Here is a 21,078-nt window from a genome sequence, read left to right as displayed (position 1 = left end):
TCCTTGGTTGACTGTTGCTTTAATGCAATTGTATTTGTAAAATTAAATTTTGAAAGGTGCCTTGAGTGGTACTTTTGAACCATAAGTGGGGTGGGGAATCAAATAAATGTGTTTTTTTAAATAAAAAAAACCACACCATTGTATTCTTGTTGTAGTGGTGGTGCTGTCTATTGGTATAATAATGGGAAGTCATAAAACATCCGAGGCCATTTCCCACCAGCCACAGCACGTTCCATTATGACTCTCACTGCAGACACAGATATGCAAACATGGGCAGCTCCTGTCTGGAAGGCAGGATGGCCTGTTTATAAGGAGTGGGTACATAATGTGATATTTGCTGCTTGACTGAACTCTGCATAACCACATGCCTTTTCATTGAGATTTGAATAAAGCTGCAGCCATTTTTTCAATCCAAAACTTAAAAAAAAAATCTCAAACCTAAAATTTGCCTTGCCTCTATAATCCCAAATCTGCAAGAGACTGACTATCCCCACAATAGTAGGAATTCTCAGAGATAAGGACAGAGAAAAGCTGTCCCAAGCATGGTGTGGCGCTGGAGAGCTATATTTCATGAACCAGCCCAGAGTTCTGAAACTGATGTCCTGCACTATACTGTATTTGTTTTATTTGCTTCTGGGCAAATAGATGATTGAAAATGTAAAGCGCCATGTGATTTAATGTAGTGTAATCCCCCTTCAGCAACCCCATGGCATGAAAAACAAGAACAACAACAGAAGGCAGTAATGAGGTAGAGGCTTCTAAAGTGCAAACATCCCACCTCTCTATTGGAATATGCAGCCATCTTTTCATTTCAAAATCTGTGCATACAAATATTAAAGCAACAGGACATCAATTAATCAGGCAGATGACAAGGTCACCAGGCTATTGACATCACCTTTGCAAAAACATTAAACTTGTTCATTGTCATGAACATTTCACCAATTGTTCCCCAGCAGATCTTGTCGCTCTTTTGTCAGATTTGGTTTCTCTTCATCAGTCAGAAATGTGTCCTTTGTGATGCAGCTGCCACATGTTTCAGGTGGACACGTCCAATGATATGGAAGACAGTTTCAATGTGACTCTCTCAAGCGGCATTGCTGTTAAATGCCCCTACTTGCTATGGCCACGAGATGGCACCATAATACTGTTGTGTCTCCTCCAGCAGAGTAGGGGTTAGGAGCAATAGAGCATCCCACCACCCCCAAGTCAAGCAGAGAGGGAGGGTGTTCCTGTAACAAGAAACATGGTGTTACTGAGGCATAATGGGCAAAGGAACTGGCCTGTTGTCCTGGTGCAGTACACACTGGTGCAGTCGCACATTTCACATGAGCACCTTGCCATGCGGAGCAATCCCCAGTTGGCAGAATTCAATCCAGTCCACCATTCATTCATCCACATCAGGGAAAGTGCCTCCAGTTAGGATAGCCAGATGCAGAAGTCCCTGCATTTTCAATAATTGTGTAGAAGAGGGAATTGCAGCAAGCGCAGCCTGCAAGTGATACCTACTGCAGTAGGTCTCAAAATTCAGTGGCGTCCATGTGGGGTGCCAGAATCTGATGCCTTCCATTCTACATCATAGTTGTGGCATCCCCTAAGCTCCACGCCCAGTACAACCAAACTGGTTGTATTACCCCTAAATCCACCTCTGCCTACTGCAAGGAGCTGGGTATGTTTAGCCTGGAAAAGAGGAGACTAAGAGGAGATGTGATAGCCATCTTTAAATATCTAAGGGGCTGTCACATGGAAGACGAAACAAGCTTGTTTTCTCCTGCTCTGGAGGGTAGGACTCGAAACAATGGCTTCAAGTTACAAGAAAGAAGATTCTGACTGAACATCAGGAAAATCTTTCGAAGTTAAATCAGTCATGATAAAATGGGCCAGAGATATTGGTCATAATATACAGTTTAACGACTGGATAAAATTATGGAATGAAAGTATTAAATTTACTGCATGTACTGCATTAAAGGAAAATGTTATGAAAATGATATATAGATGGTATATTACACCAGTAAAACTTGCAAAAATGTACAAAACATGTAAGAGGTGTTGGAAATGTAAAGAAAAAGATGGTACATTTCATTATATGTGGTGGGAATGTAAGAAAGTGAAAAGCTTCTGGGAGTTGATATATAATGAGTTGGAAAAAAATGTTGAAATATACATTTGTTAAGAAACCAGAGGCTTTTCTTTTAGGAATTGTCGGTAATGAAATAAATAGAAAAGACCATAAACTTTTCCAATATGCAGTAACAGCGGCAAGAATATTACTGGCCCAGAAATGGAAACAAGAACAAATACCAACATTGGAGGAGTGGAGAATGAAGCTGATGGACTATGCAGAACTTGATAAACTGACTGGGAAGATCAGATATCTACGAGATCAAAAGTTCATCAAGGACTGGGGAAAATTAGTTGAATACTGGGAATGTATAAGTGATAATGGAATAATGCTAGTGGCATTTAGAGAAGCTCTGTAACAGCATAAGAAATATTGTAAAAAGGCAAAATAGAAGTGGGGGGTAGGTATAAAGGCAATAGCAAAATTTGGAAATGCGTAATTAAAGAAGTTAAAATTTGGATGATTGGCAGAGAAGCCGAAGGAAGTCAAAAATGGAAAATTTAATAGAAATTGTAATGTGGTATGAATGTATGGAAAATTAATAAAATATAACTTTTTTAAAAAAATCTTTCGAAGAGCTGTTCAACAGTTGAACAGACTCCCACAAGGGGTGGTCGTCTCTCCTTCCTTGGAGGTTTTTAAGCAGAGGTTGGATGGCCACCTGTCATGGATGCTTTAGCTGAGATTCCTGCATTGCAGGGGGTTGGACTAGATGGCGCTTGGAGCCCCTTCTATGGTTCTATGACTCCCATCCTCCCTGACCATTGGGCTGTACTGGCTGGGACTGATGGGAATTGGATCAGCAACAACAGGAGGGCAGCACATTGGGTACCCTGCCCCTTCATCTGGAGGGTGCCATGTTGGTGAAAGCTGCATCAGGACCTAAGGTTGTGCTGGGTCAAACGATGACCAGCCTTGCCTTTGCAACAGCAGCCAGACATTGCCCACTGGTAAGAATGGCCTTCCATTCTAGTTTGTCCTCACAATCAAGGCTTATTCATAGGTAGCCCACCTCTGAATTTCCATTTAGCTACAATGGCTAATAAGAGGGCCCTCCGTGGAAGTGGCTGAGATGCAGCAGATAGGAGGAGCTCATGATGGGTGGAAGCAAGGGAAGATGTGGGAGAAACAGCTTGACAGGGTGGGTGGGACTTGCAGCATCTACACCTTTTGGAATAGCAGTCGGACTAGGGTTAGAAACACCTGGCAGTTTTGGTTCTCTCAGTTTCTCATTGCTTCCAGCCTTAAATTCAATTCTCCACATTGCTGCAGCAATGTATGGATTATTATTGTTATTGTCATGAAAATTATTCAGCATTTTAATGTGAATTTCTCCTAATAAACACAGTTTTTTACTGTGTTTTGACTGGTGTGAACATTTTTACAAGGAATTTCTCCCAATGCTATGCATACTTCTATGTTAATTTCATGCAACCATATCATACATCAATAATACATCGATTTCTATGCTTACTTTCCCAAAATATATGCAACTTTGTACATGTTGTTTGCATGGAGAACATTGCACTGCACAATTCAGATATACGTACGAATTTGGAAGGTGGCCTGAAATAGGTTTTTCAGAAGGCAATGTGATCCTCGGGCTGAAACAGGCTCCCCACTGCTGCTCTACAGAAATAAAGAAAAGTATTAGCCCATCTCGTGCATACATCCAGCCTGAAGAGGATGGATCTGCTCCTTGCACTCACACACATGCCAGTTGCCAAATTACAGCTTGATAGTGGCTCTCTCCATGCTTGGTGTGGTCATGTTCCTGTGTCTTGTAAATAATGATGTGCAGAAGCAAGAGACTGGAATTACATTCCTCCAGACACCCATTCAACAAGGGATAGAATAAGGCACACTCGCTGTAATGCTATGCATTAAAAAGCACTTAGGCTGCTCAAACCAGCATTAGAATAGCACATAAACACTGTTGCCAGAGTCTCAATGGGACTCTGGAGTTCAAATGGGAGCTCTAGCGTATCCACAGGGACCACATCAGGTGACAAGCGGGGTGGGGAATAGAGACCTTAGTGTATAATGATGTATTTGATACATGCAGAATCACCCTTCTGCTGTCATAATGGTTACGGGGAGACGTGCTCAACTGTCATGGACTGGCCGGATGCCAAGGAGCAGTGGGAGGTGCCAGCTGGGGAAACCCCCCCACCAAGGGAATCCCCAGGGAAGAAGGCTCTGAGCTAGGGGATTGGTGGTGGGGTGACGATGACTGGTCGGGGGGAGAAGAGAGGGTGGACTGGAAGGAGGAGGTGTCGGAAGCTGAAGACGCAACAGGGTATAATGAGCAGGAAGAGTATGTGCTAGACAGCAGTTCAGAATCAGAGGCAGAAGCGGAGGCTGCAAAGGGGGACCAAGAGGCAGAGATGAGTCAGGCTGATGAAGAAGCCAGAGGGTTCTCCCCCTCCTGCTGTGACCAGCTCCCCTCTCCCCTGGTCTCCCAGAACCAGAAGAGGTATGAAGAGATAGGAGCAGGGACAGGCACAGCGGCAGAGTCTCTGATTGCTTGGGAAGAACCTGGGAGAGGAGGAGACTTAGGCAACTGTTGGGAAGGCAGGGATCTTCAGTCTCCACAACTTCCTCATTGGGGCAAGATCTACCAGGACAAATTGCTGTGCTCTCTAGGCTTAGCCTCCTGAGCTGACCATGTTTCCTTCTTTAAAGAGGTTAACTTCACTGACTCTGTGTGATTTATTGCCATGCTCCTTCTCCTGACTCCCACTCCTGACATCAACTGTATATGTTCTCCATAAACCAGGCTCTTTCCCACTGGCACTGCTCACCCAGGTAAATAGAAGCAGTCATGCAGACACCCAGAGAGATGGGAAAGGGCCATTGCAGGCAGTACTGGGAATGAATCTTCTGTCTGAAATTCTCCAGAGAGCCACTGCTAACTGGGGTTGCTAACCTCTGACCCTCCACATGTTGCTGACCATTGGTCATACTACCTGGGGTTAGTGGGGGTTGTATTCCAGCAATGTCTGGAGGGCCACAGGCTGGCAAATTCTGGTATTGTTGGTATTGAACTGGATGAACGAGGGGACTGATTCCACTCACCTTTCCTTCCATCCAATAATCCCACACCAAGAGTCAACTACAGCGTAGGCAGACTGCTAACCAAGCTGCTTGAGTTGAGCAGGTTACTGAGTAGAGCTGCTCGACCTCTCTTGGAGAGCAGCCAGTTCTTCTGCAGAATGAACTCTTTCCAGGTACATTTAATCTAAGCTGAAGACAAAAGCGGGGGGGGGGGGACAAAAGCAGAAAAAAACAAAAGCAGAAAATACTGGGAAATGTACAGAAAAAAAGGAATATGCATTTCTAAACTTGAAGAATCATAGAATTGCAGAGTTGGGAGGGACCCCAAGGGTAATCTTGTCCAACCCCCTGCAATACAGGAGTCTCTGCTAAAGCATCCATGACAGATGCCCACCCAACCTCTGCTTGGAAACCTCCAAGGAAGGCAAGTCCACAACCTCCCAAGGGAGACCATTCCACTGTCAAACAGTTCTTACTAAGAAGAAACTGGAAAGCAGCTGAAAATCCTCCATCACCCTGTTCATTCCTCAGCACCTGTATTTTCTTAGATGGTTAGACATTTGTCAGTAAATTTGAAGAATATCACTTTCAAAAATAGACACTTCTATACTTGGTCCCTACTTTTCCAAGCCCACTCACCTGGAGATTCATTTAAAGAAACTGGAGACAAGACTCCATGCAGATGCACAGGGCAATGATGGGCATTGATTTGTTTGTCCATGATGACCCTGGGACCTGGCGGTATGGTCAACAAGCTGAAATGTTGCACAAGTTCAAATTTAGGGAAGAGAATCAGGATTCAACTTTGAAATTTTAGAGTGTTCCAGTTTTGTTTTTGAAGTACAGATCTTAAGGAAAACCTGAAGTCTTTGTTGATAAGTTTTAAGACCGCAACATTAAATGTCAGCTTCCCAAATTCAGGGCTTGTACTCCAGCCGTCAACTATGATTTCAGAGAATATCAGACATTCATTGCTGGATGACATGCACAGTGTGTGGTGGGCTATGAACATGCTGCTTGTATCGCTAATGAAGTAAGAATCCAGCATGCGAATGCAAAAAACAACAACAGAGGGCCATCAAAATGTCTGCATCACACACAGGCCTGTAAGAGAGGTGATGAAAAAGCAGGACATGCAGAGTTCTTGAATAAATGCAGCTGGCTGGATGAACACTGCTTTAAACTGGCTGCTGCAAAGCCAAATCCTAAGGATTTGCATACAGAAAATGGATCTAAATAAAGCCATTAAATGAGAGCATTACCCAACAACTAAGGCAGTCATAGCTAGGTTCAGCACACTTGGTTTTATTTTTAGAGGAAAAGGAGAAGCTGTGGGGGTCCACCTTGCCACAGAAAGTTAAACTGCAGAAACCATCAATATTAATAAGGCACCTGTTAATGAGAAGTTACTACAGGATGTCTTTAGCTCATAAGCTACATGGAAGCAAAAAGGCAAATAATATTACTGATTGCATGTGTACAGTTGAAGTATCCTCCAAACTGGGGTGCATAAAATTGTTCCCCCAAAAGGACAGGACAAAGGGGGGCTAAATCATGGGCTGATTTTCAAGATCCCCTATTTGATTGATATTACTGCTTTGTTGTCATTGTATTCCACCACATCCCTCACAGAAAAAGTTTAACCCTGCTGCACTTTTATATATATATTGTTTGAAGGCTGCTTACACATATAATTTGGTCCACTGGGAATACATAGTGGGTGTGACAACATATACTCGATGAACAGCTCTTAGCAAGGGGCTTCGTAAGACCCATTGACCAGTGGTTTGTATGCTCGAGTGGTCTGGACTTGCATTAAAAATAAACTCAGTGACTGCACTGATCTCTGGTGCTTGGGGAAGGCCTCCCAGGCGTCAAACAAAGCTCGGGGGAAGAGATCATTAAGTAACTTATCCCATGGGGTTTATTCAGATTAGGAAGCCCTGGCAGCCAGGGAGGCTGCAGAGGGCTCGGAAAAATGTTCCATGAATACAAAAACTCCCATGTGAGCCTGCCCTGTGAACATAACTCTGGCCAACAAGATGGTGCCAACACCTTATTAGAGGGAGGAATCCTACTGAATTAAGTCTCCATTCAGCCCTACCTGCCAATCAGATGATGACAGCAGGTATGCACATGTACAGATGTATTGGGGTCAACTGATCTTTTCAACTGAACTGTATAGATGCCACAAAATGTTGTCTCTCTCAGTAAAGCCCAAATATGATCAATTCATGGGGTGGGGGGAGAAAAACAGACACATAACCCACAGTCACTTCACAAGAATAAAATAGGCTCAACCCAGCACTCACCAAAATCCTAAAGGAATTCTAAAGTGCCCTGTGAAGGTTGGAATGGAAGTTGGTTTTTTGCAGTGGAATTTTAAAAACTGAGAAATCGGAGGACAGATTTCAGCATTGCGCTGCTGGTATTCTTGTCTATGAACATCTCTTTACCTTTCCTCCATTTAAGACTGAAAACATTTTCTAGCAGTTTCCACAGAAAGTTCCAGCTTCTTGAGGATTTGCATTTGATTCCTGCTTTGTATAAATTTTGATGACACAGAGATGAAAAGACTGCTTAAGCTCTGGGGTTAAGAGAGTGGATGAAGCAGGGTTATGTTATCTGGGGTCAATTTATTAATCTACAGTTAACATGCTCTGATGTCCCAATGCTAAGCGCAGTTAGTTTGAAAGCCTTCCTCGTTTTAATTAAACACACTTGAAAAATAAGCATTGAATGAAGTATTATAAACAGTGCCATTTTTCTAGAAAAAGAGTTGCCGGAAATCTCCATGAACAGCTCCCTTATTCTCTTATAATGGCAATGGGGCCCACCTGAGAGGGGTCAGAACTGAGTTCTAGTCAGTTCTGGCTGGGGTGAAAGCCCTGATTATAAATGATCCACAAAGCAATCAGGTGGCATTCAGCAGTATTGGAAATCAAAACACATTGTAGCTCTTCAGAAGTTGTTAGATTCCAATTCCCATCATCTCTGACCATTGGCCCTGCTGTCTGAGGCTCATGTGAGCCCCTGCCTCCTCTCTCTCTCTCTCTCTCTCTCTCTCTCTCACACACACACACACACACACACACACACATTCTTCCCAAACTGCATCCTATCAAGTTCTTATTCTGGAAAGGGAGATGATTCCTTCTATCATCAAGTTAGCACTTGCATCTTTCAGGTATGTGATGGAATGATGTGGAAAGAAGAAACGTGAGACTAAGACAGCTGCTAGTAACATGAAGCAACTGAAGAAAAGGAGATAAAATTATAGAACCATTGCCTAGCTATGCCAATCATTTGCAGCCAGACATTTGGAGAATGGACCAAAAATTGTGCCCACTATGATCTGCAGCTGTGAAGCCTATTGGCAACAGTGTTGTATAGTGGTAAGTGTCAGAATAGGACCTGGGAGACCAGGGTTCAAATTCCCACTTGGCCATGAAGCTCACTGGGTGACCTTGGGCCAGTCGCTGCCTCTCAGCCTAACCCACCTTACAGCCAGATGCACTGACCACTTAGACCTTCTCATGAGCATGGGCTGCCCCAGTCTTTTCTGTGCTGCAGCATGCTCCACTTGTACACTGAGGTTGTGTGACTGGAGTGTTCCCCAACAGTGAAGGAAGCAAGGCAGCCTGTACAATTCTTTGTTTGCCCTGAAATAAAGTGTCTGGGGGAGAATATCTGCTACAACCAATTCAATGAAAGAATATGCTTGCAATTATTTCCAAATTGTGGAAGAGGGAGAGAGGATACATTCCACCCGCTTGGCAAGAAAAAGAGCATTATTACCATCTCCCACCCTGATCCTTTATAACAGAAGAAACAGGCTGAATTGTTATCACTGAAGAAGTCCACATATGTTCACACAAGGGACAAAAAGCCATCCTGAAGATAGATCATGTAGCAAAAAATGAAGGTCAGCAAAATTAGAAATCTCCTCAGCTTGAGGCCACAGTTGTCCTCACTGCTCTCTCAGAAACTGCATCTGATCACTGAGGAAGTTAAAAAGAGAGAGAAATGGGACTCAGTTGTCACAGCCATTTGTCTAGGTTAGGGTCTCTCAGACTGATGAGCCTGCTTTTCAAACTTTCCCAAGGACTTGTTGTATTCCATTTTACATTCATGCAGTTTTGACTCCCAAAGTATTATTATTATTATTATTATTATTATTATTATTATTATTATTATTATTATTTGAATTTATATACCACCCTATACCCGGAGGTCTCAGGGCAGTTCACAGAATAAAATCAATAAATAAAACCACAAAATACATAATCAAAATAAAAACAACCCAATAACCACCCCCTCTCAGGCAGTCGTCTTTCCATTTCTGTGATACACCACATCTAGGGGCAGCCCACTTTATTCTACTCCTCCTGCTTTAAGAAGAGCACTTCTGCATCAGACCAAAGGCATATCTAGCTCAGCATGCGGTCCAAAGTGGGCCAACCAGATGCCTATGAGAAGCCAGCAGGCAGGACATGAGCTCTCAACTCCCATAACATGACCAATGGTCAGGGATGCTGGGAGACGTAGTCCACCCACATCTGGAGAGCCAAAGGTTCCCCATCTCTGAGATAGAGCTGTGACCAACATTGGGTGAAATCCCATTTGGGCATTCTATTTATTTGGTGGGCTTGGACTTTAATTCATCCACATTTGTAGTTCTGTAAGGGGAGAACATCCAGGCCCTGCATTGATATCATCTTGAGAGGTTCCCAGAGTGTCCCGGCTCCCAAACTCCCTACAAAAGTATTAACAAACCAGGAAATTATCCCCAGCTCTGCAATTAAACTGTATCTCTCCTAATCTGTCCTGCCCCAAGAAATCCTAGTTCCCATTTGGTATTCAGAGTGAGAAAAGGAGAGTAACATTGCCTTTTGTTCCCCTCAGAAAGGGTAAATTGGACAAACTAAAGTGTGCTTCCTGACAACCTGTTTGTTGAGCGTTCATCCTGAAAGGACATTATTAGATAACATTGGCAGTTTAGTGAGTATTCCTCCTGATTAGATTGTGAGGAGGTTAGACAATGTTGTGTCGAGCCAGTCTCATCCCACACTTCACAGCACCATTTGCTCATCCCTTTCCCTTTTGCAAAAAGTTTAATATGTGGGGGGGGGGGGAGGTTTCTTGGATAAGACCTTCAGATCAAGTCTAATTGTGTATCTTGAATTTGCCAGTATGTGACGGAATCCCACAGCAAAACTGCTTTTTTAAAGAGGATTATACAAATTTAATAAATAATAATAAAAGAGAAGTTTGTGGAGGAGAGAGCTGGTAGATGATTGTAGACCATGACAGCTATGCCGTGCCTTCACAGCTGCAGACAGCATTGTTTCTGAATACCAGTTGCTGGAAACCACAGGAGGAGAGTCCTCTTATGCTCAAATCCTGCTTGCAGGGTTTCCACAGGCATCTGGTGGGCCACTGTGAGAACAGGATGATGATGAGGAAGAAGAGTTTGGATTTGATATCCCACTTTATCACTACCCGAAGGAGTCTCAAAGTGGCTAACATTCTCCTTTCCCTTCCTCCCCCACAACAAACACTCTGTGAGGTGAGTGGGGCTGAGAGACTTCAGAGAAGTGTGACTGGCCCAAGGTCACCCAGCAACTGCATGTGGAGGAGGGGAGACGCGAACCCGGTTCACCAGATTACGAGTCTACTGCTCTTAACCACTACACCACACTGGCTCTCAACCTGTTTGTTGAGATGCTGGACTAGATGGGCCATTGGCCTGATCCAGCAGGCTTTTCTGTTCTTGGCAGTGGAAATGTCCTAAATCAATGGTGAATTCCCAGATGGAATCAGTCCAAAGATTTGTAGGGAACAGATGACCATTTCCCCTGGAATGGAAGTACAGAGTAGGTGCTATAAACTGCTGAGAAGGCTGGCCAACTCAAGCCTCTCACTTTCTTTTCCTCCTTCTTGTTCCTTGTAATTACTTTCCATAATAAAATCATCCTTTGATGTAATATAATTGCCTTAAAGTGTTGCTAGTTAATGGAGTGAGAAATTGAGGGAGACCGGTCAACTTGGGGGGGGTGGAATTCTCACTCTCTGTAAAGATGTCATTTGTTTGCTTTCTAATTCTTCTTGTGCACCTCAGGTTGGGGGGCAGAACAGTTGTGGAAAGACCAAGCCGGCAAAGGTTCCTGTGTGGGGAGCCACTGTGCCAATCAGGGAACAATCAAGTTCAGGGATTGCTTCACAAAACTGCTGCAAGGAAATTGAATTATAAATGTGGGGACTTCTATATATTAAGGCTGGTGTGTGACTGTTTGTTTGTTTGTTTGTTTGTTTGTTTTTGCTTCACTTTTTAAGAGAAGGGAAATCATGTGAAGGGGTGGTTAAGATGGTGATAATTTCCTCCTATGCTAGTATTGCTGCTGCTCATAGTGGGGCGATGGGCTGGATCCAGAACTGTCCTTCTGCAAATGTCCTTTCTTCCATTCATGGAAGGGACTGGGATCTAGTGAGGGCTGCCACTGGTGGGAAGAGAAGGTGGCCATTTTCACTTGATTTGCTTCCCTCCTGCGCAACCACCACCACAACTCCTCCCACAGGGTTTTTGGAGAATTCTCCAGTTCTCCAGAGGAGATTTTGAGGGAGGTCCAGGGGCTGCAGGAAGAAGGCAGAAGCAGCAAATATTGCTTCTCCCTCCCACAGCAGAGTTCCACACATGGGAAGTTTGGATCTGCCATCACAACAATAGCAGCAGCAGAGAGCCATTAACGGGTGCACGCTTTACAGATGTGTCTTACGAAAAGACACATCACTGCCCTGAGGAGTTTACACTCTGAAAAAATAATAATTGCCATTTCATTTTTATTTACAATCTAAAATTCAACACAAGTGAGGGAACAGAAGAAGAGGTCGGGGAAACAGGGGGCAAGTGCATGAGCACTTCAGTTACATAAACTTGGGCTTAGCAAGGCATTTGCCACACAGAGTTGGTTCTGGGCATTGTGAAAGGGCAGAAATTTGTTAGCAATGTTAGTTATTATCTGTGTAGATTTATTCCCGAGGGCAATAAAACCATTAACATCTCAGTGATTTGGAATAGTACGACAAACACCACTCCTTTTTCCTTCCTCTTTTCTAGCGAACCTCAGAGCCAGACATATCTGACATTGTATTGATTGCTATCAACAAACAGAGAGTCTCTCTAATACATATGAAGTCCAAGGTAATAGTATTATTTTGATACTTGACAGCATACCTACTCACTGGAAAAGGCACACACACACACTGAGCTATGCCATAAGTTTAATTCAAAATTCCCCTTGTGGGATTCTCTGCCTTAGTTGCCAGAATAACTTGGAGGACTGCTGCTCCAGTTTGGGCCAGTTTTGATAACCACCAAGTCCTGGTGACAATTTTAACAATCATGGAACTTCAAAATGATTTGCTCACTTTTACCCTCCCTAGCCTTCTCCTCGCCCGTCTCTCTTTTACAATCTGACTTAAACACTGAGAGATGCATTAAATGAACAGAAACTACAGAAGAGGAAAGCAGAAAACATATTGTCCTAGTGTATGGTCTGAAGGTACATGAGGATACCACTGAACCGCTCAGTGCCTGTATGGGCAGCCACCCAGGAACTCCCTGTACACTGTCTCAGGTCAGACAGGTCCCATGTTGAAAGAAAGGAGGGGTATAAATAAAATTAAGCTGCCTTAGACTGAGTCAAACCATTGGTTCATTGAGCGCAGTGCAGTCTAGTCTGAGTGCAGTAGCTGTCTGGGTCTCAGTAACTCAGTCCTTCTACCTGAGATCCAATCTCAAAATACTAGGGATTGAACCTGGAGCTTCCTAATTGCAAGGCACATATTATACCACTAAGCTTTGGCTCTTTCCCTGCAAATGCATGCTTTGACATCCTCAAAGGAAGAATACACCAACAGGCTGTGCCAAAAAACACCACTCCATTGTTCCCTATCTCCATCAATCAATACAAGTAGAAGGGCAGACATCATCTCCAGTTATATTGATTGGGCTACAGGTAAGAAAAGTCCCTCTCCATGTTCTAGAGCAGGCGTAACCAACATGGTGCCCATGAGTACAGATGCTCCCCCAAGAGACCTTCCCTGGTGCTCACAGGGTCACCTCCCCCTTCCTTCGCCTTGTAGCCAATCAAATAGGTTTGGGGAAATGATTGGTTGTTGAGGATGCCCGCCAACAACAGTTTCTCTGGTTTGCAAATGGGTCCAAGAGCCCAAAAAGGTTGGTGATTCCAGTTCTGGAATAATCAAAGCCTTAGTTAAGAAGGAGATCATTATTATACCTCCTCTAGCAACTACTCACGGGTCTACAGGGAGAGCTGCCTTGCCATTTCAGCGCCCTGACAAAAAGAGGAAAAATATAGCCTACAATTCGTCATGTTTCCCTGTCTAGGCAACCCACAAAAATGAGATCAAGTATACGTTGGCTGTCGCTGAGCACATCTAGAGAACAAAAACTATCTGACATTCCACACAAAGGCCCCTACTGCTCACTTTGCCAATGTGACCATGCAAATTCAGCTGAGCGAATGGCCATTTATCAAACAAAGCAAAATCTATACCATTGGAAACAGGTTTGTTCAAGAAGCCAGCCCAGAAAATGCACCACTAGAATGTTCCCATTCGACAGGACGTTTGCTCAAAAAACATTTGCCTCCTCACATGTGCCCAATTAATGCTTCCATTTCTCTCCCTGATTTTGAATCTTGTTTCTGTAATTATTTTGGGCTAATTTAGATGTTACTACTGACGATCAGATTAGCTTCGCCAGAGGCTGTTGGATTTAATTGTGGTGAGGTTATTACCAGTTTGGATTATTTTGGAAACCAAATCTGAATAAGAAAAACTTGAATAGCTTCGGGGATAGGCAGGTGCAAAGACAGACACAGTAACATAAATCATGTATTCTTCAGAAGTTGGTTTTCTACACTAACATTGCTTTCATTACAATACTTGAAATCTCATTTTTTTAAAAAAAAAATAGTTAAAGCTGCAGAAAAAACCTGCCATCAAAACTTCAATAATATTTTAACAATTAATTCCATAATTCTGCTGTAACCCATATAAGTGTCTTAAAGAAATAAGACTGACTGGATGCAAAGGGGTTTACTTCTGACTAGATACATATAATGATTTCACTGTTAATGAAGCTTTTGTCCAAATGATTGGTCACTTGGAAGAATAATCCAGTTCCCTCTCACATACTCCCCTCCCTTGCCCATTTATGGGTGCCCTTCATCACCAACGCATGTTCCCCATCAATGGCCATCCTACATGCAGAGAACTGCACCCAAGGGAAGATTGCATGTACCCAATAGCACAAGTACACAGGGCTAGCCCTAACTATTAGGCAAAGTGAGGCAGCTGCAAATGCTGCAGGATGAGGGGAGTTGAAGTCTGTAGAATGGGTCTCCCTGTTCGATAAAACGTTGACTTAGCACATCTCGTGTTCCCACCACCACCACTCTCTGAGGATGCAAAAATGAGGAATGAGAAAACATTGGCATGGTGAGGCTGTCTATTCATAGTAGACTCCCCTGATGAATAAAAGCAAGGAACAGATTGACCCCCACTGCCCACACACACCTGTTGCTGTGGAACCAGGCTTGTACTCACGAGCTATCATTTCAAAATCCCTGTCAACAGAGAGCAGCAATCAGGCACCATCCTCAGTCACCAGAAGTCAAAGAAGATATGGCTGAAGGGAAGCAAGAGGCCTGTCAAACACCATAGGATGGATTCTGAAAGCTCGAAAGCTCACCAACATTGTCATGGAGAGGTGCCTTGGATTCAGGGGCTGAATGTTGTTTGCCCTCCGCTATCCCAAGACAAACCCCTGCAATGGCATTGGGACTGGAGAGAAGAGAGTAGAAGCTCACATCACACCCTCCAGTCCTGAACTACTCATGGAAGATGAGGGAACACAGAGGAGGCCTTGACACTATACTCCATGGATCAGGTAAAGGAACTGTATTCTGGCGCCAGATCCTGAGAGCTCTCAGAAGCAGGACCGGCCTCTGCAGGGTCCCCTCGCTCAGTGGATGAGGAACTCAGGGGCCGGGAGCTCTGTCCTCTGTTTTCCTTCCTTTTCGCATCCACACACATGTACAAGTTTACTTCGTGGGCTAATAACAACTGCTACTGCTGCTATAACCAGGGTGCAAAAATCCAGGTTCTCCATTGCCACTAGTACCTCCTTTATTTAAAATATTTTTATGCAAGGTCCTTTCAACGTGGCTTACAGTCAAAACCATAACAAAATACAGCAAAACAGCATTATCAATGAAACCAGATTAAAAAGAAAAGAAAAGAAACAAAACAAAACAAAACAAAATCAACCTGGCAACTGACAACTGGGATGCTGTAGCATTTAGGAAGCAAGTTACTTCCCCCCCGGCTCCATGACAAACAGTCACTAGCTCTTACATTTTGCAAAATAAAAAATGCATTCCTGATATTAAAAGCAAAGAAGCACCCTGACAGTAAAACCTTCTTATGATCACAAAGTGCTGCCTTCCTTTGCCTCCTATGTATTTTTTGAAGCCATTTCAACCTATTCTGTCCCTTGTTTGTGACATGCATACATCTCATACATCTAAGATTTCTCTTAAGAAGCACTTGAATCAATAAAGATGCCAATACTGTTTTGATTTTCTGGATGAAACCTCTACTGGTGGGGCAGCCTCAGAGTTCACGCCTTTCCTAAATGTCCACCGTTCATGAGAATTTCAGAAGTGGTGGGAGTGAACACGGCAAAGGGTACAGTATAAATTCTGAACAAATACAAAGGGTTGTGATATGTCATTTGCTCTCCAAAGGTCAATCTTCCCTTGCTGGGTTGGCTCAGGAGAGAAAAGCGATTGTCATTGTCATTCATTTTTGTTCACTGACCATTTGATGGGCATGTCGCAGACAATCTCTGCCAGATTAGGAATAGTTCTTTGCTCTCTAATATCTTCTGTGCCCCTGTGAACTAATTCCTCATTAATCATAGGAGGTATCGGGGTACCAGTCAGACTGCAGGGACACGTTTATTTGGGCATGTGTGATGCTATATTATACATTCCTGAATAAATAATGCTTTGGTTCAATAGTTTCATTGTTTGTCCTTGAACAGATCAAAATTCTGGCCTAGCCAAATGCCTTGCCAGGGTGTTCAGTATAACACTGAAGAGAAGAGGTAATGATGGACTGTCCTAAAGTGACCTTTAATAGCAAGAAGGGTGTGCACAGGTCCACATCATATAACCTTTCGGGAAGACCCCAAGAAACCCCAGTCACCAAATGATAAAGATAGGCCCAAAAAGAGCAGCAGGTTGGCCTAGTTTTACTCACAAGTGCTAAAAGGGCAGCGCAGGATGATCTGGAGAGTGAAAAGTAACAGGAAGTCACCCAAAGCACTCTTTAATCTAAAGAGGATGGAAGAGTCAGGGGTGGGAGGGAGAAAGAGAGAGAGAGCATGAGGAGGGGAGGTTTTTCTCCATTCCACACAATTTCCCTCCTCCAGCTGTTCAGGAAACAGCTGAGCAGTGGTTTCAAATGAAAGCTAGTAGGAAATGCACCAGGGGCCAAATTTGGCCTGCAAACCATCACTTCTGCACCCCTGCTTAGGCAGTGATCTTCTACTGCACAATATTTCCCTTCACAATAGTGGGAATGAAGGCATAAGACTTTAAGGTTTTCTTATATTGCAAGTATCATTTCCTTGCTCTAAGCCAGCAAGGCATATCAAGACTTTTCAAGGCAGAAGACTAAAAATCAGGATCATTTTCAGATTCTGGAGTGATATACAAGACGAGACAAGGTGTCAAACTGGCCATAATGGGAACAGTCTATAACAACTTACTAAATTAATGATTTCTAGTGCTTACCTTTCCTGGTAAAATTCCAGAGTTCAAGATGGGCTCCCAGGGTTGAAGCTTTAGAGGCATCAGGACAAGACAAGGAGACGTAAGAAGGTTCTCCAGAAAGGAGGGTCCCAGAGGTTAGTTCCCATGCAGCTAAGACAAGCAGGAGTTGACAAGGGATGAGATGCAGAGCTGAGACAGAGAGCAAGGGAACAACAACCCAGGTTAAAAAGAAAGCAAGAGCATATGTGTATAACCAGTGATATGCATGATTCCTACATCCAGCAGACACTTATGACCCATAGCAGCTCACCAGAGAAGGCAACTTGAACTAGCCAGTAAGGAATGTGGTCAAACCCAACAAGAATCAAGTGCCATAAACTAGGTCACTTGCATAAAGCATCTGTAAGGGACCAGTAACCTGACAAACAATATGTAGATGGCTTCAAGAACACCCAGTTTATACAGAATTGGAAGAACCCATAAACATTGTGACTGGGATCTTCAACCCACAGAGTCTGCATTTGCTATGTTGAATTTACTTGGATGTCTAAGGCTGCAACTTATGGGAAGAATCTCACGTGTGAAGCATGTGTGCATGTGTGATACAAACACTCTGATTTAACTATTCATTTGTTTTGTGCTGCCCTCACTTTGATCCTTCATGTATACAGTATCCATGTACGAGTCTCAATAAGCTGACAGGGCCCTTCTCACATTACCCAGTGGTTGCCACTGGATGTGCATAAAGCTTTGAGCTGTAGCCAAAGCTTTGAGCTGTGGTCTCACAGGTGTGCCTACATACATATTTCTGCATGTTCCCATTTAACTTTCTCGGGAGGAAACAAACATTTCACATGCACATCTGAAGTGCAGGGCTCACTCCAGTTAGGTCCCTCTGATTTCAAGGAGAGGGATTTAACTCTCATCAAACTCCATGTACACTCAATACATATAAAGCACATGGCTTCCCCCAAAGAACCCTGGGAACTGTAGTTTGTTAAGAGTACTGGGAATTGTAGCTCGGCAAGGGGGACATGGGTGGCACTGTGGGTTAAACCACAGAGCCTAGGACTTGCCAATCAGAAGGTCAGCGGTTCAAATCCCCGCGACAGGGTGAGCTCCTGTTCCTCGGTCCCTGCTCCTGCCAAACTAGCAGCTTGAAAGCACATCAAAGTGCAAGTAGATAAATAGGTACCGCTCCGGTGGGAAGGTAAACAGCGTTTCCGTGCGCTGCTCTGGTTCACCAGAAGCGGCTTAGTCATGCTGGCCACATGACCCGGAAGCTGTATGCCGGCTCCCTCGGCCAATAAAGCGAGATGAGTGCCGCAACCCATGAGTCGGTCACGACTCGACCTAATGGTCAGGGGTCCCTTTACCTTTACCTTTAAGGAGTAAACTACAGTTTCTGGGATTCTTTGGGGGTGCTTTAAGTGTACAGTATGAACACGGTCTCAGCGTATTATAAAAGTGCTTAATTTGGGCAGGATTGTATCTGTGATGTGTGAAGCAGCTCTGTTACAATACCTTCAGGTAGATTCCCAAGCAAAATTCAGGACAGGCAATCCGATGAAGCTGGCTTTGCAGTGTTTTGTGTGGTTCTGCAAATGGAATAAGTGAAGTGATTACATGACCAGTCCAAAGCATTTTGCTGCCTGCACCAAGTCACCAAATGGCTGGCGCACACATGCACATACACCTCATGCTCGGACAAACACTTTGAAAAATCCTGCTGCACTGTTCAGTCATCGATTCTTGCTTTCAGCTGTGCCCCCTCAATTTCACCCCCAAAGCAGCCTGCTCATAGCTGTCAAGCGTCCCTTATTTGGCGGGACAGTCCCTTATCCCAGCGCCATGTCCCGCTGCTGTCCCTTATTGATGATGTCCCTTAAATAAGCTACTGAAGGTAATGGGGCCCTTTCTATGTCCAGCTGTCCTTTGTCAACAACAAATTGTTGCTTTTTTGTGTTGAATATATGCTATATGGTAATTTATGGACCTAATAGGTATCTAAAGCCATTTGCATGCAACAAAATATGTATTTTATCAAAGTAATTGTTGATCCCTCATTTTGGCTGCTGATCCCTTATTTTCAAGGCTGCTGGTCCCTTATTTTCAAATCTGTAAGTTGACAGCTATGAGCCTGCTTCACCTTGCCACACTGCAGGGCCAGCTCTGTGTGATCATAACGAAAGGGAACACATCAAATAAAGAAGCATATACCCTGCACTGGAGCAACTTCTAGATATTCTGGGACAAATGCAGCAGAGAAACAGCCAGAGGGAAAGCATTTGAAAGATGCTAGAATGATTTACTCACCAGTCCTAGGAGCTGGCAACAGTTCTGCGTGACCAAAGCTTCCTGTGGCAAGGCAGAGAATTCCAAAAGCTTCTCGGGGGGGGGGGGAGAGAACTCAAGACAGAGAGAGGTTGGACTGAGTTTCAGCAAATTGAGCACTTCCACGCAACCCAAGATAATAATAATAATAAAAATTAAGAATCAACTCAAATGCGACTGAAACGTGTAATTATGCAAAACTGCTTTAAATGGGCATTTGTTCAAAAGCGGTGGGCTTTAAAAGATTAATAAAATTAAAGACTCTGCAGCAGCGTTTCAGTTCCCAACCCAAATGGGTCTCTGGAGCCCCTCTGGGAGCTCATGGCAATGCATGGGCAAACTCCCACTGATTGAAATGGGGCTGGTTAGGAAGGACAAGGCTTTTGTGTGGCTCATGCGCTTGCTTTAGAAACCCTCTGCCAAAGTCAAGCACAAAACCCACATTTTGATTAATACTTAATACCATTTAAGAAAAAGAACTATAGTTTGCTGGTGCCAATCTTTCTGATTTCTACTACTGCTTGCATTCCAAATGCATTAACTTCCAGCATTTTGGGGTTTCTTCTTTTGCTAACCTTATTATTGTATGAAATGATCGTGCGCAGGGGAGGTGCATGGATGGGCTCAAACCACAACATGCAGCTCCCATTCAGACCCTGATCTCTTTCTGGGTATAAATTTCAACAAGAACAATCTCTGTCACGTTGCTCATGTCATGGTTTAAGAATATTTAGAGCATTTTACAAATATGTTATTTAGATGTATATTTCTGAAAGACCGAAAAGGAAACATATGTTGTGAAATAGGCACTCTTGCTGGAAGTAAAAAAAAAAATATGGAGACACAAGCTGGGCACAATCACTTAAAATTAATCAAACCTAAAGATTCAATCCTGTGATGACTTACCTGGGAGTAAGTCAAAGTGGATACAGTGGAACTTATTTCTGAGTGTACATCCAAACAGTGGGACTTATTTACAAGTAAAATGGAACTTTGTGTAAATGGGGTTTTTTTTAAGTATTTTGTAAACCACCTAGAAGCCTGTCCTGGCAGGAAGTCATATATGCATTAATAATGATGGGAGTATTTAGTTTTGTGCCGCAATTCTATAAGCGCTTACCTGGGAGTGAGTGTCTCTGATTTTGATAGGGCTTACTTCTGAGATATATAGGATTGCACTGTAGGTTTCCTTGATTCCATTGAGACACAGAGCCCAAGTCTATACAGGTTGACTCAGAAGTAAATCCTACTAAGTTGAATGGGACTTAGTCATACTTAAGGGTACACAGGATTGTACACTTAATTATCGCTAGCTTTTTTCTGGGTTTTACCCTGTTTGTTTTTGTCCAGTTTAAAATGTCTAACTTTCCTACTCCCCACTCCCCCCCCAGCTTTTAAAATATATTTATACACATACAAGAACAACCCATTAATTACAAGTAGCCTGAATCTGTAACTCCCCCCCTCCCCACCCTTTAGGTGAATAATCCCACTTTCTTTCCTGAAACCTCTCACCTGAGTAAGCCTGCCAGAGTCAAACACTGGAGAAAAGCCCTTTAAAGCACTCCATATCTTGACCAAATGTGCAGACGCTAAAGATAAGAATGAGCTTTTCTATAATGGTCTTGCTTGACTTTAATGTTAGGATGTTCCGCTGATGGGAAGAAAGGGGTTGGCCTTGCATTCTTTAATACTATTTAC

The 21,078-nt window shown here is 43.5% G+C and overlaps 1 long non-coding RNA gene across 3 annotated transcripts; it reads right to left on the bottom strand.

Annotated features, from left to right (window-relative positions):
- Positions 1-125: 125 nt before the first annotated feature.
- On the bottom strand, positions 126-20,815 carry LOC310708374. 3 transcript variants are annotated; one of them, XR_014526965.1, is made up of 6 exons: positions 19,360-20,815; positions 18,568-18,641; positions 17,065-17,232; positions 16,529-16,602; positions 3,670-5,931; positions 126-1,229 (listed from the first exon to the last, which is right to left on the bottom strand). It is a non-coding gene; the product is annotated as an uncharacterized lncRNA (long non-coding RNA). The 3 variants fall into 3 exon arrangements; XR_014526967.1 differs by lacking the exon at positions 16,529-16,602 and having other exon boundaries at positions 3,670-3,748; positions 5,198-7,516; XR_014526966.1 differs by lacking the exon at positions 16,529-16,602 and having other exon boundaries at positions 3,670-7,516.
- Between the last annotated feature and the right edge of the window lie 263 nt (positions 20,816-21,078).

This window comes from Podarcis liolepis (assembly GCF_965112155.1).
Source record: "Podarcis liolepis genome assembly, chromosome: 5".
Taxonomy (NCBI): Eukaryota; Metazoa; Chordata; class Lepidosauria; order Squamata; family Lacertidae; genus Podarcis; species Podarcis liolepis.
The sequence above is the reverse complement of the archived record's forward strand: the minus strand, read 5'-3'. Positions and strand labels throughout refer to the sequence as shown.